Source organism: Medicago sativa, chromosome 2 (assembly GCF_051527215.1).
Source record: "Medicago sativa cultivar Bolivia chromosome 2, Bolivia_mono, whole genome shotgun sequence".
NCBI lineage: Eukaryota > Viridiplantae > Streptophyta > Magnoliopsida > Fabales > Fabaceae > Medicago > Medicago sativa.
This window is the reverse complement of record NC_140750.1, coordinates 47,244,623-47,260,372: the sequence shown is the minus strand read 5'-3', so window position 1 is coordinate 47,260,372 and position 15,750 is coordinate 47,244,623. Positions and strand designations below refer to the sequence as shown.

General features: G+C 36.6%; 1 long non-coding RNA gene and 1 pseudogene across 1 annotated transcript; both read left to right on the top strand.

The window, feature by feature from the left end:
• Positions 1–338: 338 nt before the first annotated feature.
• LOC146946965 (uncharacterized) lies at positions 339–2,557 on the top strand. The gene is made up of 3 exons (XR_015026871.1): positions 339–380; positions 1,123–1,164; positions 2,250–2,557. It is a non-coding gene; the product is annotated as an uncharacterized LOC146946965 (long non-coding RNA).
• Positions 2,558–3,696: 1,139 nt separating this feature from the next.
• LOC146946964 (uncharacterized) overlaps positions 3,697–15,750 on the top strand; it is a 31,646-nt pseudogene continuing 19,592 nt past the window's right edge.

The following is a 15,750-nucleotide window of genomic DNA, read 5'->3' as shown; positions in this document are numbered from 1 at the left end:
CAGTGATTTGCTCGACTGTATAAATTTTATTACCGAAATAAATAAATAAATATATTTTTGAAACCAGAAAAATATATATGATTGAATTATATGATTAATTATATTATTTATGATTTTTTAAAAAACAATATTGGATAAGAATGTACAGTATATTGATAAGAATCAGTAACGTGGCTTATTCATTTGGTGAATGGCGTGGCACTATGCATGAATGTTACAGACGTATAAACATAAGTATATTCCTTACATTCATTTAGCAAGAAAACGTGGCACTCTTTGCACCACAAAACCTTTCACTTGTTTTCCTATAAATAGGCACTTGCACTCTTTGTAAAATCACAAACCTGCATAGCAATAGCAGAAGCAGAACTAAAACAAAGGTGTGATTCTTAGTTCTCTTTTATTTTTTTAAACTACTTTGTTTAATAATCCAAAAACAAACTAGTTCTTTTATTCCTTTGTTTTGTTTGTATTATTTTGTCCAAAAAGTTCTTTCTTGTAACTTAGCTAACCACTAGAAAATAGTTTGGTCTTTCAATAAACTTTTGTTGAAATTAATATTATGCCTTAGAGAACCAAAACTATAAATCTCACTTGATCTTCACAAATAAAATAAAATGAAATGAGTTATATTTTAACTTAGCCATATTTAGTGATAGAGCTGATTAAAAGGGAATAGTCATTTTTTTATTAGTAACAAGAAATTATTTATTAAATTTAGGAGTTTAAACACTTGATTATATTAATTATGTAGATTTAATTAAGTTGTATCTATTGATATAGATAAATGAAATAATCTACCGTTGATGTTTTTGTTTATAAATTAGACACTAGAAACTATAAAAATAAAATAGTAGGTATTAGAAGTTATTTTTAAAAGTTTTGATAACTCATAATTATTTCTGGAAGATTGGATTAAAACTAGTAAAAATTGATTAAACTAGTTCATTATAGCTATTGGAAAATTGTCTCTAGAATTTTTTTAATGTTAATGTTGTTACGTTCCAAATTTATGGTCAACTCTATAATTATTAAAATTACCTTAACTTTTAGCATTTAATAATTTTAGTGTTTATTTCAATGATAGTTAGTTAAGAGATAATTATTTTGATGAGTAATTAGGTGTTGAAGAAGGTGATTACTCAAGTTTTGAAAAGCTGAAAGGTAAGGGGATATACTTTAGAGAACGCCCAAGATATATATGTATATTATCACATGAAATTAAGAAAATTTGTGTATTTAATTGTAGTATTAATCTGTTTTAAATATATATTATTAATGAGCAAATTTGATTATTTATATTATTTATTGAAATGGACAGTAAGTAGAAAGAAGAAATTCTAGAAAACATTCTAAATATTATGCATACATATATATATGATAAGTAATCAGTTAAACGTGGTATTGTAAGTATATATAATATATTTTTCTTAATTTATTTATCTTATAACTAACTCACAGTTATTATTATTAATTTTATTTGAAGAAATTTCTCTTAAGGTACATTTATGACTTTTGACAATTAAATTGTTAAGTTGATTGTTGATGAAAACAGTTGTGTTGAAGATTTACAAAAATAATAATTTTTGTAAAGAGTAATACAGGTTGTTTCTTATAATACGATAACGTATATAAGACTGAGGATAGGTTCAGTTGGGTCGACTACAGACCTTCTGGGGATCACAGGCGTTTTGAACTCCTACCAATAGTTAGTGATAGCTTCTCTAACTGGAGGAAATCATAATACCCGACGCAGTGATACCTGACTGTGCAGGACTATCTATAATAAGGTGCAGCGATCGGGCCAGAATGGTTGGAGTAGAGATTATATATCTACTCATTGCAAACAATCATGTTATGGCAGTTGAGACGGCCTTACACTCATAATAGAGGTCTCCATGGAGTAGGTTTAACCAAGATGCTACTAACAAGTCAAAACTATAAACTTTGTATTGATTATGATAAAGTGTTAAGTGATCTTTGTTTTTGACTAACTTTGATGTGCGTGATTGCCATAAATTTTTGTGTTCTCAATCGATTTATATTTTCTTGTGATTATTTAATTTCTATGTGGTTATTTAAATTTTTGTAGGATTTAATAGTGAAAGAAATTACATGTATAATTTTGTTATATATTTCTTTATTTGAAAAACATTATATGTAACTATAAAATATTATATATCATCATGTAATATTATTAAGCATTTAGTTAACCTTGTGTGCGAGTATTTCACCCTTACAATTTGCAGATAATGTCGGGGAAGTCATTGAGTCACTCGGGGAACCGAAGGATTGAGTGTCTGGAGGAAATAGGAGATGCAGTTTGGGAATTGGATATGGTGTCCCAAACACTGATATGCACAGGAATAAGTAGGACAACCATAGGAATCGAAAAACTAGTTATCTCTCATTATGTTTAATTAGTTTGACTTAAATATGACGTACTTTAACTTGCAGGTGTTTGTAAAATATCTAACTAACCCTGACAAGCCTGAGTATGTAAGCCTAAGGGCAAGATAATTAACGTCGTGTAGAATATATTGATGCATATTTTATATCCTTGTGTTTTATTTATTTTTATGTTTTACGATCAAGAGCTAAGACTTTTATTTAAAAAAAAAATGCAAGAAAGATATTTATTTAAATTAAATTTTTAGTAACCAAATTAATTTACTAGTAAAAGTAAGTTTTATGAACTTAATTCGCGTTAGACACTTAAGTATTAAGACGTAACACCATTTTCTAACGTTATGGAAAATGGGGCGTTACATTGACAAAGTACAATTGTACAAAGTCTACAACCATTACCTCCACTACTCTGCTGTGTCCCTGCTACTAAACAAGAAAACAGCTCTGAAATACAGCTCTGCCTGCAACAATGTTCCTTCACAATGGGAATGGATTTGAAATTGATCCTTCATAGGACAACTACCATATCAGGCAAAAGATCATTGGTGATTGATCAAAGCTTCAAACGACTCATTTTGATGTGCTGGCAATTTCACAACGTCTCTTTCACACCTCTGTATAAAGGAGTGAAGACTCAGAGACTGGTAATGCATAACATTAGACTTAACAATAATTTACAAGTGCCAAAACTCAGCTGAAATTGTTCTGCATTCAAAGTTCACTTAGAATTTCTGTTTCAAAGTTCATATCTTAGAAATTCTAGAGTCTTAAGAGTCTGTATCTGATTTGTATTGTGAACACCACTGATTGTATATCAAGTGTTCATCCTCAAATGTTTTTCTTTGTAATTTTGTTTGATTAGAAGTCTCTTGATTGTGTTCAGGAGCATAGGAAGTCTCTTGCAGTTGTGCTTGAGCAATTTGAAGTCTCTTGCTAGTTGTAGCAGTGAGCAGTTGTAATCAGATATTACATTATAGTGAACTCTCCTTGGAAGTGCAAGGGGGATAAGACTACTTCCGGTTTGTGGATGGAACCTGTATAATTGCTTTGTGTCTTTCTTCTCTCCCTCTCTTTTTTTTTATCCGCTGCAAGTTAGTTCTGAACATCACTTCAGAAGTAGTCTCTATTTGCTTCTGGCCAGTGAGTTTCAGCTTAGGAGAAAATGAAGAAAAATTTAACACAATTCAACCCCCCTTCTTGTGTTTTTCTCACCTTCAATTGGTATATAGAGATTTGGTCTGTTGTCTTAACACTTAACAGTGTAACAGAAAAAGATCTGAGAAAAACATGTCTGGTGATCCCAACAATGCTGGACCTGCACACAACAATGCTGTTCCATTTGATTATGGTGACAACAAGAAGTCTAACTTTGGAAAGATTCCTAAGTTCAATGGAGATCCTGAAGAATTTTCTTGGTGGAAAACCAACTTCTATAGCTATGGCATGGGTTTAGATGAAGAACTATGGGACATACTTGAAGATGGTGTTGGTGACTTGGTTCTTGATGAAGAAGGAGCTGTTGTTGACAAAAAGAAACACACTCCTGCTCTGAAGAAACTTTACAAGAAGCATCATATTATCAGAGGAGCACTTGTCACTGCTATACCTAAATCAGAGTATATGAAGATGAGTGACAAATCCACTGCTAAAGCAATGTTTGCTTCTCTTTGTTCTAACTATGAAGGCAGCTAGAAAGTCAAAGAAGCAAAAGCTCTTATGCTTGTTCATCAGTATGAGTTGTTCAAGATGAAGGATGATGAAACTATTGAGGAGATGTACTCAAGGTTTCAAACCCTAGTCTCTGGACTACAAATACTGAAGAAGAGTTATGTTGCTTCTGATCATGTTAGCAAGATACTAAGAAGCTTGCCTGCTAGATGGAGACCAAAGGTTACTGCTGTTGAGGAAGCTAAAGATTTAAACATTTTAAGTGTTGAAGATCTTGTCAGCTCTCTCAAAGTTCATGAGATTAGTCTTAATGAACATGAGCCTGCTAAGAAGAGTAAATATATTACTCTACCATCCAAAGGGAAGTCATCAAAAGCTCTTAAAGTTATTGAATCTGAAGATGAGTCACCTGATGGAGACTCTGATGAAGATCCTACTGAGAAGATGGCTATGCTTTCCAACAAGCTTGAGTATCTGGCAAGGAAGAACAGGAAGTTTCTGAGTAAGAGAGGTGGCTACAAGAGCTCCAAGAAAGAAGATCAGAAGGGATGCTTCAACTGTAAGAAGCCTGGACATTTCATTGCTGATTGCCCTGATCTTCAGAAGGAGAAATCAAAGGAGAAGTCAAAGAAATTAAGTTTCAACATAAGGAAATTCAGGAAGCAGATTAAGAAGAGTTTAATGGCAACCTAGGAAGATTTGGATAGTGAATCTGGGTCTGAAAAGGAAGAAGCTGAAGAAGATGCTAAGGTAGCTATGGGGTTAGTGGCTACTGAGACTTCAGAAGCAGATCCTGACTCAGACTCTGAAGATGAAAATGAGGTATATTCTAAAATTCCCAGAGAAGAACTTATTGAGTCTCTTAAAGAACTCCTTACACATTTTGAACTGAGAACCAATGAGTTGAAAGATTTAAAAGAAAGATATGTTGAGTTAATGAAACAACAAGAATCAACTCTATTGGATCTGAAAGCTTCTGAAGAAGGACTTAGAGGCTTTGACTTCATTAGTAAAACTTATGAAGAGAAGCTCAAGTATCTTTGTCAGAAGCTGCAAGAAAAGTGTAATGGAAAATCTTTAAGCAAGCACAAAATTAATCTTAAGGATTTTATTATATCTGGTATTGAAAGAAGCAAAGTTGCTTCAATGATTTACAACATTTACAAAAACAATGGCAAAGGGATTGGATTTTCAGGAGGGAAACCTAATGAAATCAGTCTCAAAGCATGTTGTGAATGCATCAAGGAAGGATTGAAAACCTTCTTTGTACCTGAAGGTGCTAAGTTGGAAACTGTTGTTCAATCAGAACCTGAAGCTTCTAGCTCTAAGGCTAAGATTACTTCAAAGCCAAAGAACTCTAAGCCAAAGGCAATGATAAACTCTGATTCTAAGACTTCAAAGATCAGGATTCTGAAGAGATCAGAACCTGTTCCTTAGAGTCTGATGAAACCTGCATCTGAGGTCCTGAAGTCTAAGTTTCAGAAGAAGAGAGTTACTGCTCCTAGGGAATCAAAACCAAAGGGTGTTAAACCTAAGGTAATGGTTAACCAGAAGCTACCAAACTTACAGCACAAGGTACAAGAAATGAAGAGTAAAACTTCTAGTACTAACATGAAAGGACCCATAAAACAACGGGTACCTAAATATGAAAATGTCAATACTGCAGATATGTCTAAGAGCAAAGGAAAAGCAAAAATCATGGTACCTAGACAGCGGTTGCTCAAGGCATATGACAGGAGAGAAGTCTATGTTCCTCACCCTTGTAACAGTCCGATTTTTCGCTAGGTTTATTTTATTTATTTATTTATTTATGTGTGTTATATGTGCTCTTATGTGATTATTTGCCTCTGTGTGTATTTTTGGTTGGGATTCGTAGAATTTGGTGTTAGAGGGGTATTTTAGTCATTTTGGACTTAGGGGCATTTTGGTCATTTCGAGAGCAGGGGTAATTTTGTAATTTTGCCGGAAGTTATTTTTAGTGCTTAGTGAGGGTTTTATTTTACTAAGTGTTGGAGAGTGGGGTAATTATTTAGTTACTGTTAAGTGACCGTTAGCGTTGTATTTTACCGTTAAGTGAGTAGTAACATTTTGGGTTAGAATAGAAATGGGTTAGGCCCATTAAAACATTGAGAGTTGAGCCCAATTGAGTAGAGATTATATAAACACTAGTTGGTAGTGAAATTGGGGTTTACAAACATTTCATTTCATTTCATTTCACAATTAGAGAGAGTTAGAGAGGAAGCTCAAGAGGAGAAAAAGGGTTTTGAAGAGGAGGAACTAGAGAGAGAGCTAGAAGAGGCTAGAGAATCAAGGGTTGGAGCTAAAGTGAGGCACTAGCTAGTGATTGTGGAGAATTAAGGTAAGAGGGTTAGGTTTCAACCATAATTCATCTTTTTTTTTTCTCTTTACCCATTTTTGTTAAATTGATGAATTGAACCTAATTGTTGTAAAATTCGTGCATAATTGTTGATGTTTTGTTTGAGAGCATAATTTTTGTGATAATTGCATGTTAGTATGTGAATTAACATGTTCAAATGTATAGTTTTTGGTGTTTTGTGTTCTTGAGCAAGTTTGATGAGAATTGATGTTGTGATGTTGAATTGTGCATGAATTTGTACTCATTAGTTGTTGTTATTGATTTAGAATATGTTGTTGTTGAATTGGTACTTTGGGTATCAAGATTGGTGATTTAATGATGAGATTTGATATTGTTATTGAAAGTTGAGAATGAATTGAGAAATTGGTGAATTTGGTTATGTTGAGGTTTTAATTCCAAAACTTGTATGTGTTTAAGTGTATTGAACCTATTTTGACCTATAAACACTTTTTGGAACTGGTTTGGGGGAATTGGGGGATTGAAAATGGGATTTTGGGATGAATTTGGGTTAGAACTCGTAACTGAGTTCTGGGAATCTGATGTAGGACGCTTTCGCGTGCTTAGGACGCTTAAGCATCCCATCAGCGTCCGGGAAGCGTCCCAAAAGCGTGCTGTTCCAGGAGTTCTGGAACTAGGACGCTAAAGCGTGCAGAGGACGCGTTCGCGTCCTAGCCCCAGTTCAGCAATTTTTGATTTTTGTTTTCGAGCACTTGGGGGCCAATCCGATACTTCTAAAATGTTTCTTTGGACATAATTAACCTCTGTTTACACCTTTAATCCTACTGGAACATGATTTGAATTGGTTTGGACTTGAATTTATGAAAATCGTCTAACTTTTGTAAAAACGGTCCAAACGTCGATTTTTCCAAAAACCCGTTTTCTCTGGAAATTGAAGTGGGACTAGAGTTGTATAATGTTTATATGATTTCTAAAAATGGTTGTGATTGGTTACATCAAGTTTGAACTTGTTTTGCTTTGAAAATGGAAAATTTTGTGAAAAGTGATAAAATGAGACGAACTTTGGGTTTTTCGTGAATTCGTCGTATTTGGCTGATGAAATGCTTATGTACCCTCTACTGCACACATATGTGAATTGTGAGAATACAAGGCATAGGCAATTGAGCTTGTTTACTTGGTTTTGACTCAAATGTTCAATTAATTTAATGTTGTGATTTTGATAGACGAACTTGACTAAAGATGACTTTTGAGAATCAATTGATTGTGAATCCTTTATGGAAAGTTATTATATGTTATGTGGAGATGATTGGTGTTGTAATTATGTGACAACTATATGTTGTGTGATTTTTGGATGTGGTTGGTGATTGTATATATGATATGTAATGGCGAATTGTTAATGATTGCATATATACAAGTATTGGTGATGGTGAGGTGATTATTGTTTGTGTGAACATATGCATTTGTAGTTGAGTCATATGTTCATGCATACATGACTGATGGTGGTGGATTTTATATCCAATGGAGGTGATTACGATGTTTTTGTTGCATCAAAGGTGACGACCTTGAGGTGTTTTGGTACCACATGCATCTAGATGAGTCTAGAGACATTGCATAAACTGTTGGTGGATTGAATTGCAATTAAGATGTGTTTGATGGTTGATTATTGCTAATTGTACTTGCGGATTGAATTGTTAATTGTTGATTTGACAAGGTGAGGTTGTGATACGTGTATGATACACTTGTTGATATGAACTTGGAATAATTGTATGGAATGGTTTGAATGGTATGAGAATCATAAATACTGTGAATACATGTATGATTTGTTATTTTGTATTCTTGAATATATCTTTCATTTTCAATGTTCTTGCTTAAATCTTTTATGGATTATGATGATGTAATGCTAACCCTCAGTGGTCAGTGGTGGACCGCCTACCTTTCTGTATGGACGGGTAGACGGCGTGCAGGATGCTTAGTTGTTTGCTTGATGATGCCGAGGAGTGGAGTTCCTCTTTTATATGCAAGTGTCTAGATTAGGGCTCTGATCTAGGGTAGTTCTTGCATGTTGGTCTTTATTTTTGGACCATGTATTTTGGAGTTGAGATGTTATTTGTTATTTGAGATTTGGAGAATACAATTGTATTTTATTTGAGATCTGGAGATGTTTTATGATTTTTAAGTATGTACGCTGCTATGTTGTGTAACATGATCTTTATGCATGTATATTTGTGGTTTATTCAGAGACGTAGCATCTATTTCTAGAATATTCTGATGTATTCGCGCGTTTTACCGCTTAATAGAAATAGGGTGTTACAAGTTTGTATCAGAGCCGTGGTCGGTCTTGTCCAGACCTAAACCCGTTGAATTTCCTGTTTGTATGCGACATGTACGGAAGTACTGTCGGTACTTGTTGTGTTGTTCCGTTCTTTCAGGTGAGTTTGAGCGTAGCGGGGGAGTAGCAGGTGGTTTCAGGTTTGTTGGGTCTGGCAAGGGAAGGTATCTTTGGCTGCGGAGGCTCAGTTGGTTGTGGTTTGTGTTAAGGTTCCTGTTGATTTTGAGTTGGATCTTGTGTGTCTTCCGTTGAAGCATATGGACGTTATTTTTGGTATGGATTGGATGTTGACTTTTGGTGTTAACATTAATTGTTTGACCAAGAGTGTAACGTTTTCTAAGCCAGTAGTTGAGGAAGGTAGAAGGTTCTTGACCGCGGAGCAAGTGAAGAAGTCTTTGGATGGCGAAGCTTGTGTGTTCATGATGTTTGCTTCCTTGAAGGAGAGTAGTGAGAAAGAAGTTGGTGATTTGCCGGTAGTGCAAGAGTTTCCAGAAGTTTTTTCGGACGACATTACCGAGTTACCACCGGAGAGAGAGGTTGAGTTTGCAATTGACTTGGTGCCTGGAACGAGTCCTATTTCGATTGCGCCTTATCGGATGTCTGCATCAGAATTGGGTGAGTTGAAGAAACAGTTGGAAGAGTTGCTCGAGAAACAGTTTATCGGGCCGAGTGTTTCTCCGTGGGGAGCTCCTGTGTTGTTGGTTAAGAAGAAAGATGGAAGCATGAGGTTGTGTGTGGATTATCGGCAGTTGAACAAGGTGACAATCAAGAATCGGTATCCGCTTCCGAGGATTGATGATTTGATGGATCAGTTGGTCGGTGCGGAAGTGTTTAGCAAGATTGATTTGAGATCAGGATATCATCAGATTAGAGTGAAGGCGGAAGATATATCCAAGACTGCGTTCAAAACAAGGTATGGACACTATGAGTATTCTGTGATGCTTCTAAGATGGGTCTTGGTGGTGTGCTTATGCGGAATCGTCAGGTTGTGGCTTATGCTTCGAGGCAGTTGAAAGTGCAGGAGAAGAATTATCCGACTCATGACTTGGAATTAGCGGCCGTTGTGTATGTGTTGAAGATTTGGAGGCATTATCTGTATGGTTCTAAGTTTGAGGTGTTCAGTGATCACAAGAGTTTGAAGTACTTGTTTGACCAGAAGGAGTTGAATATGAGGCAGAGGAGATGGTTGGAGTATCTTAAGGATTTTGACTTCCAGTTGAGTTATCATCCTGGAAAGGCCAATGTTGTTGCTGATGCTTTGAGTAGAAAGTCGTTGCATATGTCTGCTTTGATGGTGAAAGAGTTGGAGTTGATTGAGCAGTTTAGAGACTTGAGTTTGGTTAGTGAGTTAACACCGGATGGTGTGAGGTTGGGAATGTTGAAGCTGACAAGTAATATTCTGGAGGAGATCAAGAATGGTCAGAAGGAAGATTTGGAACTTGTAGATCGAGTGGTGTTAGTTAATCAAGGCAAAGGTGGAGACTTTAGATTGGATGAGAACGGTGTTTTGATGTTTCGTGATCGTGTTTGTGTGCCAAGTGTACTTGAGCTTAAGAAGCAAATTTTGGAAGAAGGTCACAGAAGTAGTTTGAGTATTCATCCAGGAGAGACTAAGATGTATCAGGATTTGAAGAAGTTGTTTTGGTGGCCTGGAATGAAGAAGGATATTGCAGAGTTTGTGTATGCTTGTTTGGTTTATCAGAAGTCTAAGATTGAACATCAGAAACCGTCGGGTTTGATGCAAGCGTTGTTTGTGCCAGAGTGGAAGTGGGATAGTATATCGATGGACTTTGTTGGAGCGTTGCCGGAGACTGTTAAGGGTTTTGACTCCATTTGGGTAATTGTTGATCGGTTGACAAAGTCGGCACATTTTGTTCCTATTAAGACTGGTATGTCTGTGGCTAAGTTGGTTGAGATCTACATTGAGCAGATTGTTAGATTGCATGGTGTTCCTTCTAGTATTGTGTCGGATCGGGATCCGAGGTTTACTTCTAAGTTTTGGGAAAGTTTGCAAGATGCTTTGGGAACTAAGTTGAGATTGAGTTTTGCTTATCATCCTCAGACTGATGGTCAGACGGAGAGGACTATTCAGAGTTTGGAAGATCTGTTTGTGTGTTGGAGCAAGGTGTCAGTTGGATTGAATGTTTACCGTTGATTGAGTTCACTTACAACAACAGTTTTCATTCTAGTATCGGGATGGCACCGTTTGAGGCTTTGTATGGTCGGAGGTGTAGAACTCCGTTGTGTTTGTATGAGTCAGGTGAGGGTGCCTTGTTAGGACCGGAAGTGGTGCAAGAAACTACGAAAAAGGTTAAGATGATTCAAGAGAAGATGAAAGCATCTCAGAATAGACAGAAGAGTTATCATGATAAGAGGAGGAAGTATATTGAGTTTCAGGTTGGTGATCATGTGTTTTTGAGAGTGAATCCTGTAACTGGTGTTGGACGTGCGTTGAAGTGTCGGAAGTTAACTCCTCGTTTTGTTGGACCGTTTGAGATTGTTGAGAAGGTTGGGGTTGTAGCGTATCGGATTGCGTTGCCGCCATCTTTATCGAATCTTCATGATGTGTTTCATGTGTCTCAGTTGCGGAAATATGTATATGATGCGTCTCATGTGATTCAAGTGGATGATTTGGAAGTTAGAGATAATTTGACTGTTGAGACTTGGCCAGTTAGGATTGAGGATCGTGAAGTGAAGCGTCTGCGTGGCAAGGAGATAGTTTTGGTTAAAGTGATTTGGGTTGGACCGACGGGTGAGAGTGCCACTTGGGAATCGGAGAGTAGGATGAAGGTTTCGTATCCGGAGTTGTTTCCTTCAGGTAATTTTCGAGGGCGAAAATTCTTTTTAGTGGGGGAGAGTTGTAACAGTCCGATTTTTCGCTAGGTTTATTTTATTTATTTATTTATTTATTTATGTGTGTTATATGTGCTCTTATGTGATTATTTGCCTCTGTGTGTATTTTTGGTTGGGATTCGTAGAATTTGGTGTTAGAGGGGTATTTTAGTCATTTTGGACTTAGGGGCATTTTGGTCATTTCGAGAGCAGGGGTAATTTTGTAATTTTGCCGGAAGTTATTTTTAATGCTTAGTGAGGGTTTTATTTTACTAAGTGTTGGAGAGTGGGGTAATTATTTAGTTACCGTTAAGTGACCGTTAGCGTTGTATTTTACCGTTAAGTGAGTAGTAACATTTTGGGTTAGAATAGAAATGGGTTAGGCCCATTAAAACATTGAGAGTTGAGCCCAATTGAGTAGAGATTATATAAACACTAGTTGGTAGTGAAATTGGGGTCTTACAAACATTTCATTTCATTTCATTTCACAATTAGAGAGAGTTAGAGAGGAAGCTCAAGAGGAGAAAAAGGGTTTTGAAGAGGAGGAACTAGAGAGAGAGAGCTAGAAGAGGCTAGAGAATCAAGGGTTGGAGCTAAAGTGAGGCACTAGCTAGTGATTGTGGAGAATTAAGGTAAGAGGGTTAGGTTTCAACCATAATTCATCTTTTTTTTTTCTCTTTACCCATTTTTGTTAAATTGATGAATTGAACCTAATTGTTGTAAAATTCGTGCATAATTGTTGATGTTTTGTTTGAGAGCATGATTTTTGTGATAATTGCATGTTAGTATGTGAATTAACATGTTCAAATGTATAGTTGTTGGTGTTTTGTGTTCTTGAGCAAGTTTGATGAGAATTGATGTTGTGATGTTGAATTGTGCATGAATTTGTACTCATTAGTTGTTGTTATTGATTTAGAATATGTTGTTGTTGAATTGGTACTTTGGGTATCAAGATTGGTGAATTAATGATGAGATTTGATATTGTTATTGAAAGTTGAGAATGAATTGAGAAATTGGTGAATTTGGTTATGTTGAGGTTTTAATTCCAAAACTTGTATGTGTTTAAGTGTATTGAACCTATTTTGACCTATAAACACTTTTTGGAACTGGTTTGGGCGAATTGGGGGATTGAAAATGGGATTTTGGGATGAATTTGGGTTAGAACCCGTAACTGAGTTCTGGGAATCTGATGTAGGACGCTTTCGCGTGCTTAGGACGCTTAAGCATCCCATCAGCGTCCCAGAAGCATCCCAAAAGTGTGCTGTTCCAGGAGTTCTAGAACTAGGACGCTAAAGCGTGCAGAGGACGCGTTCGCGTCCTAGCCCCAGTTCAGCAATTTTTGATTTTTGTTTTCGAGCACTTGGGGGCCAATCCGATACTTCTAAAATGTTTCTTTGGACATAATTAACCTCTGTTTACACCTTTAATCCTACTGGAACATGATTTGAATTGGTTTGGACTTGAATTTATGAAAATCGTCTAACTTTTGTAAAAACGGTCCAAACGTCGATTTTTCCAAAAACCCGTTTTCTCCGGAAATTGAAGTGGGACTAGAGTTGTATAATGTTTATATGATTTCTAAAAATGGTTGTGATTGGTTACATCAAGTTTGAACTTGTTTTGCTTTGAAAATGGAAAATTTTGTGAAAAGTGATAAAATGAGACGAACTTTGGGTTTTTCGTGAATTCGTCGTATTTGGCCGATGAAATGCTTATGTACCCTCTACTGCACACATATGTGAATTGTGAGAATACAAGGCATAGGCAATTGAGCTTGTTTACTTGGTTTTGACTCAAATGTTCAATTAATTTAATGTTGTGATTTTGAGAGACGAACTTGACTAAAGATGACTTTTGAGAATCAATTGATTGTGAATCCTTTATGGAAAGTTATTATATGTTATGTGGAGATGATTGGTGTTGTAATTATGTGACAACTATATGTTGTGTGATTTTTGGATGTGGTTGGTGACTGTATATATGATATGTAATGGCGAATTGTTAATGATTGCATATATACAAGTATTGGTGATGGTGAGGTGATTATTGTTTGTGTGAACATATGCATTTGTAGTTGAGTCATATGTTCATGCATACATGACTGATGGTGGTGGATTTTATATCCAATGGAGGTGATTACGATGTTTTTGTTGCATCAAAGGTGACGACCTTGAGGTGTTTTGGTACCACATGCATCTAGATGAGTCTAGAGACATTGCATAAACTGTTGGTGGATTGAATTGCAATTAAGATGTGTTTGATGGTTGATTATTGCTAATTGTACTTGCAGATTGAATTGTTAATTGTTGATTTGACAAGGTGAGGTTGTGATACGTGTATGATACACTTGTTGATATGAACTTGGAATAATTGTATGGAATGGTTTGAATGGTATGAGAATCATAAATACTGTGAATACATGTATGATTTGTTATTTTGTATTCTTGAATATATCTTTCATTTCCAATGTTCTTGCTTAAATCTTTTATGGATTATGATGATGTAATGCTAACCCTCAGTGGTCAGTGGTGGACCGCCTACCTTTCTGTATGGACGGGTAGACGGCGTGCAGGATGCTTAGTTGTTTGCTTGATGATGCCGAGGAGTGGAGTTCCTCTTTTATATGCAAGTGTCTAGATTAGGGCTCTGATCTAGGGTAGTTCTTGCATGTTGGTCTTTATTTTTGGACCATGTATTTTGGAGTTGAGATGTTATTTGTTATTTGAGATTTGGAGAATACAATTGTATTTTATTTGAGATCTGGAGATGTTTTATGATTTTTAAGTATGTATGCTGCTATGTTGTGTAACATGATCTTTATGCATGTATATTTGTGGTTTATTCGGAGACGTAGCATCTATTTCTAGAATATTCTGATGTATTCGCGCGTTTTACCGCTTAATAGAAATAGGGTGTTACAAGTTTGTATCAGAGCCGTGGTCGGTCTTGTCCAGACCTAAACCCGTTGAATTTCCTGTTTGTATGCGACATGTACGGAAGTACTGTCGGTACTTGTTGTGTTGTTCCGTTCTTTCAGGTGAGTTTGAGCGTAGCGGGGGAGTAGCAGGTGGTTTCAGGTTTGTTGGGTCTGGCAAGGGAAGGTATCTTTGGCTGCGGAGGCTCAGTTGGTTGTGGTTTGTGTTAAGGTTCCTGTTGATTTTGAGTTGGATCTTGTGTGTCTTCCGTTGAAGCATATGGACGTTATTTTTGGTATGGATTGGATGTTGACTTTTGGTGTTAACATTAATTGTTTGACCAAGAGTGTAACGTTTTCTAAGCCAGTAGTTGAGGAAGGTAGAAGGTTCTTGACCGCGGAGCAAGTGAAGAAGTCTTTGGATGGCGAAGCTTGTGTGTTCATGATGTTTGCTTCCTTGAAGGAGAGTAGTGAGAAAGAAGTTGGTGATTTGCCGGTAGTGTAAGAGTTTCCAGAAGTTTTTTCGGACGACATTACCGAGTTACCACCGGAGAGAGAGGTTGAGTTTGCAATTGACTTGGTGCCTGGAACGAGTCCTATTTCGATTGCGCCTTATCGGATGTCTGCATCAGAATTGGGTGAGTTGAAGAAACAGTTGGAAGAGTTGCTCGAGAAACAGTTTATCGGGCCGAGTGTTTCTCCGTGGGGAGCTCCTGTGTTGTTGGTTAAGAAGAAAGATGGAAGCATGAGGTTGTGTGTGGATTATCGGCAGTTGAACAAGGTGACAATCAAGAATCGGTATCCGCTTCCGAGGATTGATGATTTGATGGATCAGTTGGTCGGTGCGGAAGTGTTTAGCAAGATTGATTTGAGATCAGGATATCATCAGATTAGAGTGAAGGCGGAAGATATATCCAAGACTGCGTTCAAAACAAGGTATGGACACTATGAGTATTCTGTGATGCTTCTAAGATGGGTCTTGGTGGTGTGCTTATGCGGAATCGTCAGGTTGTGGCTTATGCTTCGAGGCAGTTGAAAGTGCAGGAGAAGAATTATCCGACTCATGACTTGGAATTAGCGGCCGTTGTGTATGTGTTGAAGATTTGGAGGCATTATCTGTATGGTTCTAAGTTTGAGGTGTTCAGTGATCACAAGAGTTTGAAGTACTTGTTTGACCAGAAGGAGTTGAATATGAGGCAGAGGAGATGGTTGGAGTATCTTAAGGATTTTGACTTCCAGTTGAGCTATCATCCTGGAAAGGCC